Consider the following 12,203-nt stretch of genomic DNA (forward strand, 5'->3'; position numbering starts at 1 on the left):
CCAAAGATGTTATATCGGCAATCAAAACTTGATGGGCTTTACAGAAAAGCAGAGTGTCAACGACCACGACAAAGCCAAGGGGGCATGGACACACTTATCTTGGGTGCTGGTAAACCACATGGCTCAGACCAGCTCTTCCTAAAAGCAGGCAACATTCTCCACGTGTCTCTGACTGCAAAGGATCTCGTCCAGTCCTACCGAGTTTCAGGCTAGAAATTGGACAAGATCTTCAGCTGCTACTACTGTCACCCTCGGTACCCTCACAATGGCACTAACTCGCCTGTTGTATTTGGTAAGTGCTATTTGTTGGGGTAGTTTCAAGTGATCAGTGCTTCAAGAGACAATTCAAGAACTACAGACTGCGTTCTCCATGCAATGCTCATTTCATCACAGAGTTCAACACATTAAGATTACTTCAAATGGGAGCATTGATTGGTCCTGTGTTCATAAGTGCTTCTCTTTGGGGTAGTTTTAATGAGGAAGTGAACTACAGGCAAGACTCAACCTCTTTTCTATGGAATTTCAGTTTTTCAGTGTAACTAATATTGTAAACCCTTATACCTCTCCCATCAACTTATAAGTGAAAACATCTTAAAGCAACATTTGGACACTTTTTTTTTTGCATCCTTCTCTGCTGCCATTTTTCATTTCCTTGCCCTCTTGACTGAATAACAGTTGATATCTACTCTAACTTTTGCATCTTTCTTTTCAACCACAGTAGAAAGTGCTATCAAGTTGGGGTAAATATACGCTGACTGACTCCCCTGTGTCCATGTATTTTTTATAATTGTTCATTCGTGTAGGCCTTTCCTTTCAAAACACTAGAGGGTGCTGTTTACCTAGAAGCTTGGTCTGCCACTCTCTGTTTCTGTATTTAGTGTAGGTCTTTGCTTCATACCTCTCCCTCCATCTTGTAACTTTTAAGTGCTAATGACTTGGAGCAACATTTGGACACTATTTTGCATCCTCCTCTGCAGCCATTTTTGCACTCTCCCTCTTGTCTAAAAAAATCAGTTGATGTCTACTCTAACTTTAGCATCTTTCTTTTCAACCAAAGTAGAAAGTGCTATCAAGTTGGGGTAAATATTTGCTGACTGACTCCCCTGTGACCATGTTTTTTTATTCAGGTCCCTTACATTTACAGAGCCTCTTTAGATGACTACAAAGGGAAGCATTCCTGATACTATATAAGAATAAGTGCTTCTCTTTAGTGCAGTCATGTTGCAGCATACACAGTGTAAACACTAGATGGTGCTGGTTTACCTAGAGGTTTGGTCTGCAATTCCTGTTTATGTATTTAGTGTAGGCCTTTCCTTTAAAAATGACTTGACCTCTTTTCTAAATTCAGGGGCAATAAAGTTCATAATTGTTGTATTTGCATGAAGTGCTTTTAAATGTGTGAAAAGTCCACCCATGCTGAAAAATGCTGAGTCGTTCCAAAGATGTTATATCGGCAATCAAAACTTGATGGGCTTTACAGAAAAGCAGAGTGTCAACGACCACGACAAAGCCAAGGGGGCATGGACACACTTATCTTGGGTGCTGGTAAACCACATGGCTCAGACCAGCTCTTCCTAAAAGCAGGCAACATTCTCCACGTGTCTCTGACTGCAAAGGATCTCGTCCAGTCCTACCGAGTTTCAGGCTAGAAATTGGACAAGATCTTCAGCTGCTACTACTGTCACCCTCGGTACCCTCACAATGGCACTAACTCGCCTGTTGTATTTGGTAAGTGCTATTTGTTGGGGTAGTTTCAAGTGATCAGTGCTTCAAGAGACAATTCAAGAACTACAGACTGCGTTCTCCATGCAATGCTCATTTCATCACAGAGTTCAACACATTAAGATTACTTCAAATGGGAGCATTGATTGGTCCTGTGTTCATAAGTGCTTCTCTTTGGGGTAGTTTTAATGAGGAAGTGAACTACAGGCAAGACTCAACCTCTTTTCTATGGAATTTCAGTTTTTCAGTGTAACTAATATTGTAAACCCTTATACCTCTCCCATCAACGTATAAGTGAAAACATCTTAAAGCAACATTTGGACACTTTTTTTTGCATCCTTCTCTGCTGCCATTTTTAATTTCCTTGACCTCTTGACTGAATAACAGTTGATATCTACTCTAACTTTTGCATCTTTCTTTTCAACCACAGTAGAAAGTGCTATCAAGTTGGGGTAAATATACGCTGACTGACTCCCCTGTGTCCATGTATTTTTTATAATTGTTCATTCGTGTAGGCCTTTCCTTTCAAAACACTAGAGGGTGCTGTTTACCTAGAAGCTTGGTCTGCCACTCTCTGTTTCTGTATTTAGTGTAGGTCTTTGCTTCATACCTCTCCCTCCATCTTGTAACTTTTAAGTGCTAATGACTTGGAGCAACATTTGGACACTATTTTGCATCCTCCTCTGCAGCCATTTTTGCACTCTCCCTCTTGTCTAAAAAAATCAGTTGATGTCTACTCTAACTTTAGCATCTTTCTTTTCAACCAAAGTAGAAAGTGCTATCAAGTTGGGGTAAATATTTGCTGACTGACTCCCCTGTGACCATGTTTTTTTATTCAGGTCCCTTACATTTACAGAGCCTCTTTAGATGACTACAAAGGGAAGCATTCCTGATACTATATAAGAATAAGTGCTTCTCTTTAGTGCAGTCATGTTGCAGCATACACAGTGTAAACACTAGATGGTGCTGGTTTACCTAGAGGTTTGGTCTGCAATTCCTGTTTATGTATTTAGTGTAGGCCTTTCCTTTAAAAATGACTTGACCTCTTTTCTAAATTCAGGGGCAATAAAGTTCATAATTGTTGTATTTGCATGAAGTGCTTTTAAATGTGTGAAAAGTCCACCCATGCTGAAAAATGCTGAGTCGTTCCAAAGATGTTATATCGGCAATCAAAACTTGATGGGCTTTACAGAAAAGCAGAGTGTCAACGACCACGGCAAAGCCAAGGGGGCATGGACACACTTATATTGGGTGCTGGTAAACCACATGGCTCAGACCAGCTCTTCCTAAAAGCAGGCAACATTCTCCACGTGTCTCTGACTGCAAAGGATCTCGTCCAGTCCTACCGAGTTTCAGGCTAGAAATTGGACAAGATCTTCAGCTGCTACTACTGTCACCCTCGGTACCCTCACAATGGCACTAACTCGCCTGTTGTATTTGGTAAGTGCTATTTGTTGGGGTAGTTTCAAGTGATCAGTGCTTCAAGAGACAATTCAAGAACTACAGACTGCGTTCTCCATAAAATGCTCATTTCATCACAGAGTTCAACACATTAAGATTACTTCAAATGGGAGCATTGATTGGTCCTGTGTTCATAAGTGCTTCTCTTTGGGGTAGTTTTAATGAGGAAGTGAACTACAGGCAAGACTCAACCTCTTTTCTATGGAATTTCAGTTTTTCAGTGTAACTAATATTGTAAACCCTTATACCTCTCCCATCAACGTATAAGTGAAAACATCTTAAAGCAACATTTGGACACTTTTTTTTGCATCCTTCTCTGCTGCCATTTTTCATTTCCTTGCCCTCTTGACTGAATAACAGTTGATATCTACTCTAACTTTTGCATCTTTCTTTTCAACCACAGTAGAAAGTGCTATCAAGTTGGGGTAAATATACGCTGACTGACTCCCCTGTGTCCATGTATTTTTTATAATTGTTCATTTGTGTAGGCCTTTCCTTTCAAAACACTAGAGGGTGCTGTTTACCTAGAAGCTTGGTCTGCCACTCTCTGTTTCTGTATTTAGTGTAGGTCTTTGCTTCATACCTCTCCCTCCATCTTGTAACTTTTAAGTGCTAATGACTTGGAGCAACATTTGGACACTATTTTGCATCCTCCTCTGCAGCCATTTTTGCACTCTCCCTCTTGTCTAAAAAAGTCAGTTGATGTCTACTCTAACTTTAGCATCTTTCTTTTCAACCAAAGTAGAAAGTGCTATCAAGTTGGGGTAAATATTTGCTGACTGACTCCCCTGTGACCATGTTTTTTTATTCAGGTCCCTTACATTTACAGAGCCTCTTTAGATGACTACAAAGGGAAACATTCCTGATACTATATAAGAATAAGTGCTTCTCTTTAGTGCAATCATGTTGCAGCATACACAGTGTAAACACTAGATGGTGCTGGTTTACCTAGAGGTTTGGTCTGCAATTCCTGTTTATGTATTTAGTGTAGGCCTTTCCTTTAAAAATGACTTGACCTCTTTTCTAAATTCAGGGGCAATAAAGTTCATAATTGTTGTATTTGCATGAAGTGCTTTTAAATGTGTGAAAAGTCCACCCATGCTGAAAAATGCTGAGTCGTTCCAAAGATGTTATATCGGCAATCAAAACTTGATGGGCTTTACAGAAAAGCAGAATGTCAACGACCACGGCAAAGCCAAGGGGGTATGGACACACTTATATTGGGTGCTGGTAAACCACATGGCTCAGACCAGCTCTTCCTAAAAGCAGGCAACATTCTCCACGTGTCTCTGACTGCAAAGGATCTCGTCCAGTCCTACCGAGTTTCAGGCTAGAAATTGGACAAGATCTTCAGCTGCTACTACTGTCACCCTCGGTACCCTCACAATGGCACTAACTCGCCTGTTGTATTTGGTAAGTGCTATTTGTTGGGGTAGTTTCAAGTGATCAGTGCTTCAAGAGACAATTCAAGAACTACAGACTGCGTTCTCCATAAAATGCTCATTTCATAACAGAGTTCAACACATTAAGATTACTTCAAATGGGAGCATTGATTGGCCCTGTGTTCATAAGTGCTTCTCTTTGGGGTAGTTTTAATGAGGAAGTGCACTACAGGCAAGACTCAACCTCTTTTCTATGGGATTTCATTTTTCAGTGTAACTAATATTGTAAACCCTTATACCTCTCCCATCAACGTATAAGTTAAAACATCTTAAAGCAACATTTGGACACTTTTTTTTGCATCCTTCTCTGCTGCAATTTTTCATTTCCTTGCCCTCTTGACTGAATAACAGTTGATATCTACTCTAACTTTTGCATCTTTCTTTTCAACCACAGTAGAAAGTGCTATCAAGTTGGGGTAAATATACGCTGACTGACTCCCCTGTGTCCATGTATTTTTTATAATTGTTCATTCGTGTAGGCCTTTCCTTTCAAAACACTAGAGGGTGCTGTTTACCTAGAAGCTTGGTCTGCCACTCTCTGTTTCTGTATTTAGTGTAGGTCTTTGCTTCATACCTCTCCCTCCATCTTGTAACTTTTAAGTGCTAATGACTTGGAGCAACATTTGGACACTATTTTGCATCCTCCTCTGCAGCCATTTTTGCACTCTCCCTCTTGTCTAAAAAAATCAGTTGATGTCTACTCTAACTTTAGCATCTTTCTTTTCAACCAAAGTAGAAAGTGCTATCAAGTTGGGGTAAATATTTGCTGACTGACTCCCCTGTGACCATGTTTTTTTATTCAGGTCCCTTACATTTACAGAGCCTCTTTAGATGACTACAAATGGAAGCATTCCTGATACTATATAAGAATAAGTGCTTCTCTTTAGTGCAGTCATGTTGCAGCATACACAGTGTAAACACTAGATGGTGCTGGTTTACCTAGAGGTTTGGTCTGCAATTCCTGTTTATGTATTTAGTGTAGGCCTTTCCTTTAAAAATGACTTGACCTCTTTTCTAAATTCAGGGGCAATAAAGTTCATAATTGTTGTATTTGCATGAAGTGCTTTTAAATGTGTGAAAAGTCCACCCATGCTGAAAAATGCTGAGTCGTTCCAAAGATGTTATATCGGCAATCAAAACTTGATGGGCTTTACAGAAAAGCAGAGTGGTGCTTCTCTTTGGGGTAGTTTTAATGAGGAAGTGAACTACAGGCAAAACTCAACCTCTTTTCTATGGAATTTCAGTTTTTCAGTGTAACTAATATTGTAAACCCTTATACCTCTCCCATCAACGTATAAGTGAAAACATCTTAAAGCAACATTTGGACACTTTTTTTTTGCATCCTTCTCTGCTGCCATTTTTCATTTCCTTGCCCTCTTGACTGAATAACAGTTGATATCTACTCTAACTTTTGCATCTTTCTTTTCAACCACAGTAGAAAGTGCTATCAAGTTGGGGTAAATATACGCTGACTGACTCCCCTGTGTCCATGTATTTTTTATAATTGTTCATTCGTGTAGGCCTTTCCTTTCAAAACACTAGAGGGTGCTGTTTACCTAGAAGCTTGGTCTGCCACTCTCTGTTTCTGTATTTAGTGTAGGTCTTTGCTTCATACCTCTCCCTCCATCTTGTAACTTTTAAGTGCTAATGACTTGGAGCAACATTTGGACACTATTTTGCATCCTCCTCTGCAGCCATTTTTGCACTCTCCCTCTTGTCTAAAAAAATCAGTTGATGTCTACTCTAACTTTAGCATCTTTCTTTTCAACCAAAGTAGAAAGTGCTATCAAGTTGGGGTAAATATTTGCTGACTGACTCCCCTGTGACCATTTGTTTTTATTCAGGTCCCTTACATTTACAGAGCCTCTTTAGATGACTACAAAGGGAAGCATTCCTGATACTATATAAGAATAAGTGCTTCTCTTTAGTGCAGTCATGTTGCAGCATACACAGTGTAAACACTAGATGGTGCTGGTTTACCTAGAGGTTTGGTCTGCAATTCCTGTTTATGTATTTAGTGTAGGCCTTTCCTTTAAAAATGACTTGACCTCTTTTCTAAATTCAGGGGCAATAAAGTTCATAATTGTTGTATTTGCATGAAGTGCTTTTAAATGTGTGAAAAGTCCACCCATGCTGAAAAATGCTGAGTCGTTCCAAAGATGTTATATCGGCAATCAAAACTTGATGGGCTTTACAGAAAAGCAGAGTGTCAACGACCACGGCAAAGCCAAGGGGGCATGGACACACTTATATTGGGTGCTGGTAAACCACATGGCTCAGACCAGCTCTTCCTAAAAGCAGGCAACATTCTCCACGTGTCTCTGACTGCAAAGGATCTCGTCCAGTCCTACCGAGTTTCAGGCTAGAAATTGGACAAGATCTTCAGCTGCTACTACTGTCACCCTCGGTACCCTCACAATGGCACTAACTCGTCTGTTGTATTTGGTAAGTGCTATTTGTTGGGGTAGTTTCAAGTGATCAGTGCTTCAAGAGACAATTCAAGAACTACAGACTGCGTTCTCCATGCAATGCTCATTTCATCACAGAGTTCAACACATTAAGATTACTTCAAATGGGAGCATTGATTGGTCCTGTGTTCATAAGTGCTTCTCTTTGGGGTAGTTTTAATGAGGAAGTGAACTACAGGCAAGACTCAACCTCTTTTCTATGGAATTTCAGTTTTTCAGTGTAACTAATATTGTAAACCCTTATACCTCTCCCATCAACGTATAAGTGAAAACATCTTAAAGCAACATTTGGACACTTTTTTTTTTGCATCCTTCTCTGCTGCCATTTTTCATTTCCTTGCCCTCTTGACTGAATAACAGTTGATATCTACTCTAACTTTTGCATCTTTCTTTTCAACCACAGTAGAAAGAGCTATCAAGTTGGGGTAAATATACGCTGACTGACTCCCCTGTGTCCATGTATTTTTTATAATTGTTCATTCGTGTAGGCCTTTCCTTTCAAAACACTAGAGGGTGCTGTTTACCTAGAAGCTTGGTCTGCCACTCTCTGTTTCTGTATTTAGTGTAGGTCTTTGCTTCATACCTCTCCCTCCATCTTGTAACTTTTAAGTGCTAATGACTTGGAGCAACATTTGGACACTATTTTGCATCCTCCTCTGCAGCCATTTTTGCACTCTCCCTCTTGTCTAAAAAAATCAGTTGATGTCTACTCTAACTTTAGCATCTTTCTTTTCAACCAAAGTAGAAAGTGCTATCAAGTTGGGGTAAATATTTGCTGACTGACTCCCCGGTGACCATGTTTTTTTATTCAGGTCCCTTACATTTACAGAGCCTCTTTAGATGACTACAAAGGGAAGCATTCCTGATACTATATAAGAATAAGTGCTTCTCTTTAGTGCAGTCATGTTGCAGCATACACAGTGTAAACACTAGATGGTGCTGGTTTACCTAGAGGTTTGGTCTGCAATTCCTGTTTATGTATTTAGTGTAGGCCTTTCCTTTAAAAATGACTTGACCTCTTTTCTAAATTCAGGGGCAATAAAGTTCATAATTGTTGTATTTGCATGAAGTGCTTTTAAATGTGTGAAAAGTCCACCCATGCTGAAAAATGCTGAGTCGTTCCAAAGATGTTATATCGGCAATCAAAACTTGATGGGCTTTACAGAAAAGCAGAGTGTCAACGACCACGGCAAAGCCAAGGGGGTATGGACACAATTATATTGGGTGCTGGTAAACCACATGGCTCAGACCAGCTCTTCCTAAAAGCAGGCAACATTCTCCACGTGTCTCTGACTGCAAAGGATCTCGTCCAGTCCTACCGAGTTTCAGGCTAGAAATTGGACAAGATCTTCAGCTGCTACTACTGTCACCCTCGGTACCCTCACAATGGCACTAACTCGTCTGTTGTATTTGGTAAGTGCTATTTGTTGGGGTAGTTTCAAGTGATCAGTGCTTCAAGAGACAATTCAAGAACTACAGACTGCGTTCTCCATGCAATGCTCATTTCATCACAGAGTTCAACACATTAAGATTACTTCAAATGGGAGCATTGATTGGTCCTGTGTTCATAAGTGCTTCTCTTTGGGGTAGTTTTAATGAGGAAGTGAACTACAGGCAAGACTCAACCTCTTTTCTATGGAATTTCAGTTTTTCAGTGTAACTAATATTGTAAACCCTTATACCTCTCCCATCAACGTATAAGTGAAAACATCTTAAAGCAACATTTGGACACTTTTTTTTTGCATCCTTCTCTGCTGCCATTTTTCATTTCCTTGCCCTCTTGACTGAATAACAGTTGATATCTACTCTAACTTTTGCATCTTTCTTTTCAACCACAGTAGAAAGTGCTATCAAGTTGGGGTAAATATACGCTGACTGACTCCCCTGTGTCCATGTATTTTTTATAATTGTTCATTCGTGTAGGCCTTTCCTTTCAAAACACTAGAGGGTGCTGTTTACCTAGAAGCTTGGTCTGCCACTCTCTGTTTCTGTATTTAGTGTAGGTCTTTGCTTCATACCTCTCCCTCCATCTTGTAACTTTTAAGTGCTAATGACTTGGAGCAACATTTGGACACTATTTTGCATCCTCCTCTGCAGCCATTTTTGCACTCTCCCTCTTGTCTAAAAAAATCAGTTGATGTCTACTCTAACTTTAGCATCTTTCTTTTCAACCAAAGTAGAAAGTGCTATCAAGTTGGGGTAAATATTTGCTGACTGACTCCCCTGTGACCATGTTTTTTTATTCAGGTCCCTTACATTTACAGAGCCTCTTTAGATGACTACAAAGGGAAGCATTCCTGATATAAGAATAAGTGCTTCTCTTTAGTGCAATCATGTTGCAGCATACACAGTGTAAACACTAGATGGTGCTGGTTTACCTAGAGGTTTGGTCTGCAATTCCTGTTTATGTATTTAGTGTAGGCCTTTCCTTTAAAAATGACTTGACCTCTTTTCTAAATTCAGGGGCAATAAAGTTCATAATTGTTGTATTTGCATGAAGTGCTTTTAAATGTGTGAAAAGTCCACCCATGCTGAAAAATGCTGAGTCGTTCCAAAGATGTTATATCGGCAATCAAAACTTGATGGGCTTTACAGAAAAGCAGAGTGTCAACGACCACGACAAAGCCAAGGGGAAATGGACACACTTATCTTGGGTGCTGGTTAACCACATGGCTCAGACCAGCTCTTCCTAAAAGCAGGCAACATTCTCCACGTGTCTCTGACTGCAAAGGATCTCGTCCAGTCCTACCGAGTTTCAGGCTAGAAATTGGACAAGATCTTCAGCTGCTACTACTGTCACCCTCGGTACCCTCACAATGGCACTAACTCGCCTGTTGTATTTGGTAAGTGCTATTTGTTGGGGTAGTTTCAAGTGATCAGTGCTTCAAGAGACAATTCAAGAACTACAGACTGCGTTCTCCATGCAATGCTCATTTCATCACAGAGTTCAACACATTAAGATTACTTCAAATGGGAGCATTGATTGGTCCTGTGTTCATAAGTGCTTCTCTTTGGGGTAGTTTTAATGAGGAAGTGAACTACAGGCAAGACTCAACCTCTTTTCTATGGAATTTCAGTTTTTCAGTGTAACTAATATTGTAAACCCTTATACCTCTCCCATCAACGTATAAGTGAAAACATCTTAAAGCAACATTTGGACACTTTTTTTTTGCATCCTTCTCTGCTGCCATTTTTCATTTCCTTGCCCTCTTGACTGAATAACAGTTGATATCTACTCTAACTTTTGCATCTTTCTTTTCAACCACAGTAGAAAGTGCTATCAAGTTGGGGTAAATATACGCTGACTGACTCCCCTGTGTCCATGTATTTTTTATAATTGTTCATTCGTGTAGGCCTTTCCTTTCAAAACACTAGAGGGTGCTGTTTACCTAGAAGCTTGGTCTGCCACTCTCTGTTTCTGTATTTAGTGTAGGTCTTTGCTTCATACCTCTCCCTCCATCTTGTAACTTTTAAGTGCTAATGAGTTGGAGCAACATTTGGACACTATTTTGCATCCTCCTCTGCAGCCATTTTTGCACTCTCCCTCTTGTCTAAAAAAATCAGTTGATGTCTACTCTAACTTTAGCATCTTTCTTTTCAACCAAAGTAGAAAGTGCTATCAAGTTGGGGTAAATATTTGCTGACTGACTCCCCTGTGACCATGTGTTTTTATTCAGGTCCCTTACATTTACAGAGCCTCTTTAGATGACTACAAAGGGAAGCATTCCTGATACTATATAAGAATAAGTGCTTCTCTTTAGTGCAGTCATGTTGCAGCATACACAGTGTAAACACTAGATGGTGCTGGTTTACCTAGAGGTTTGGTCTGCAATTCCTGTTTATGTATTTAGTGTAGGCCTTTCCTTTAAAAATGACTTGACCTCTTTTCTAAATTCAGGGGCAATAAAGTTCATAATTGTTGTATTTGCATGAAGTGCTTTTAAATGTGTGAAAAGTCCACCCATGCTGAAAAATGCTGAGTCGTTCCAAAGATGTTATATCGGCAATCAAAACTTGATGGGCTTTACAGAAAAGCAGAGTGTCAACGACCACGGCAAAGCCAAGGGGAAATGGACACACTTATCTTGGGTGCTGGTTAACCACATGGCTCAGACCAGCTCTTCCTAAAAGCAGGCAACATTCTCCACGTGTCTCTGACTGCAAAGGATCTCGTCCAGTCCTACCGAGTTTCAGGCTAGAAATTGGACAAGATCTTCAGCTGCTACTACTGTCACCCTCGGTACCCTCACAATGGCACTAACTCGTCTGTTGTATTTGGTAAGTGCTATTTGTTGGGGTAGTTTCAAGTGATCAGTGCTTCAAGAGACAATTCAAGAACTACAGACTGCGTTCTCCATGCAATGCTCATTTCATCACAGAGTTTAACACATTAAGATTACTTCAAATGGGAGCATTGATTGGTCCTGTGTTCATAAGTGCTTCTCTTTGGGGTAGTTTTAATGAGGAAGTGAACTACAGGCAAGACTCAACCTCTTTTCTATGGAATTTCAGTTTTTCAGTGTAACTAATATTGTAAACCCTTATACCTCTCCCATCAACGTATAAGTGAAAACATCTTAAAGCAACATTTGGACACTTTTTTTTTGCATCCTTCTCTGCTGCCATTTTTCATTTCCTTGCCCTCTTGACTGAATAACAGTTGATATCTACTCTAACTTTTGCATCTTTCTTTTCAACCACAGTAGAAAGTGCTATCAAGTTGGGGTAAATATACGCTGACTGACTCCCCTGTGTCCATGTATTTTTTATAATTGTTCATTCGTGTAGGCCTTTCCTTTCAAAACACTAGAGGGTGCTGTTTACCTAGAAGCTTGGTCTGCCACTCTCTGTTTCTGTATTTAGTGTAGGTCTTTGCTTCATACCTCTCCCTCCATCTTGTAACTTTTAAGTGCTAATGACTTGGAGCAACATTTGGACACTATTTTGCATCCTCCTCTGCAGCCATTTTTGCACTCTCCCTCTTGTCTAAAAAAATCAGTTGATGTCTACTCTAACTTTAGCATCTTTCTTTTCAACCAAAGTAGAAAGTGCTATCAAGTTGGGGTAAATATTTGCTGACTGACTCCCCTGTGACCATGTGTTTTTATTC

The sequence above is a fragment of the Abramis brama genome (assembly GCF_963993115.1).
Source record: "Abramis brama genome assembly, chromosome: 16".
NCBI lineage: Eukaryota > Metazoa > Chordata > Actinopteri > Cypriniformes > Leuciscidae > Abramis > Abramis brama.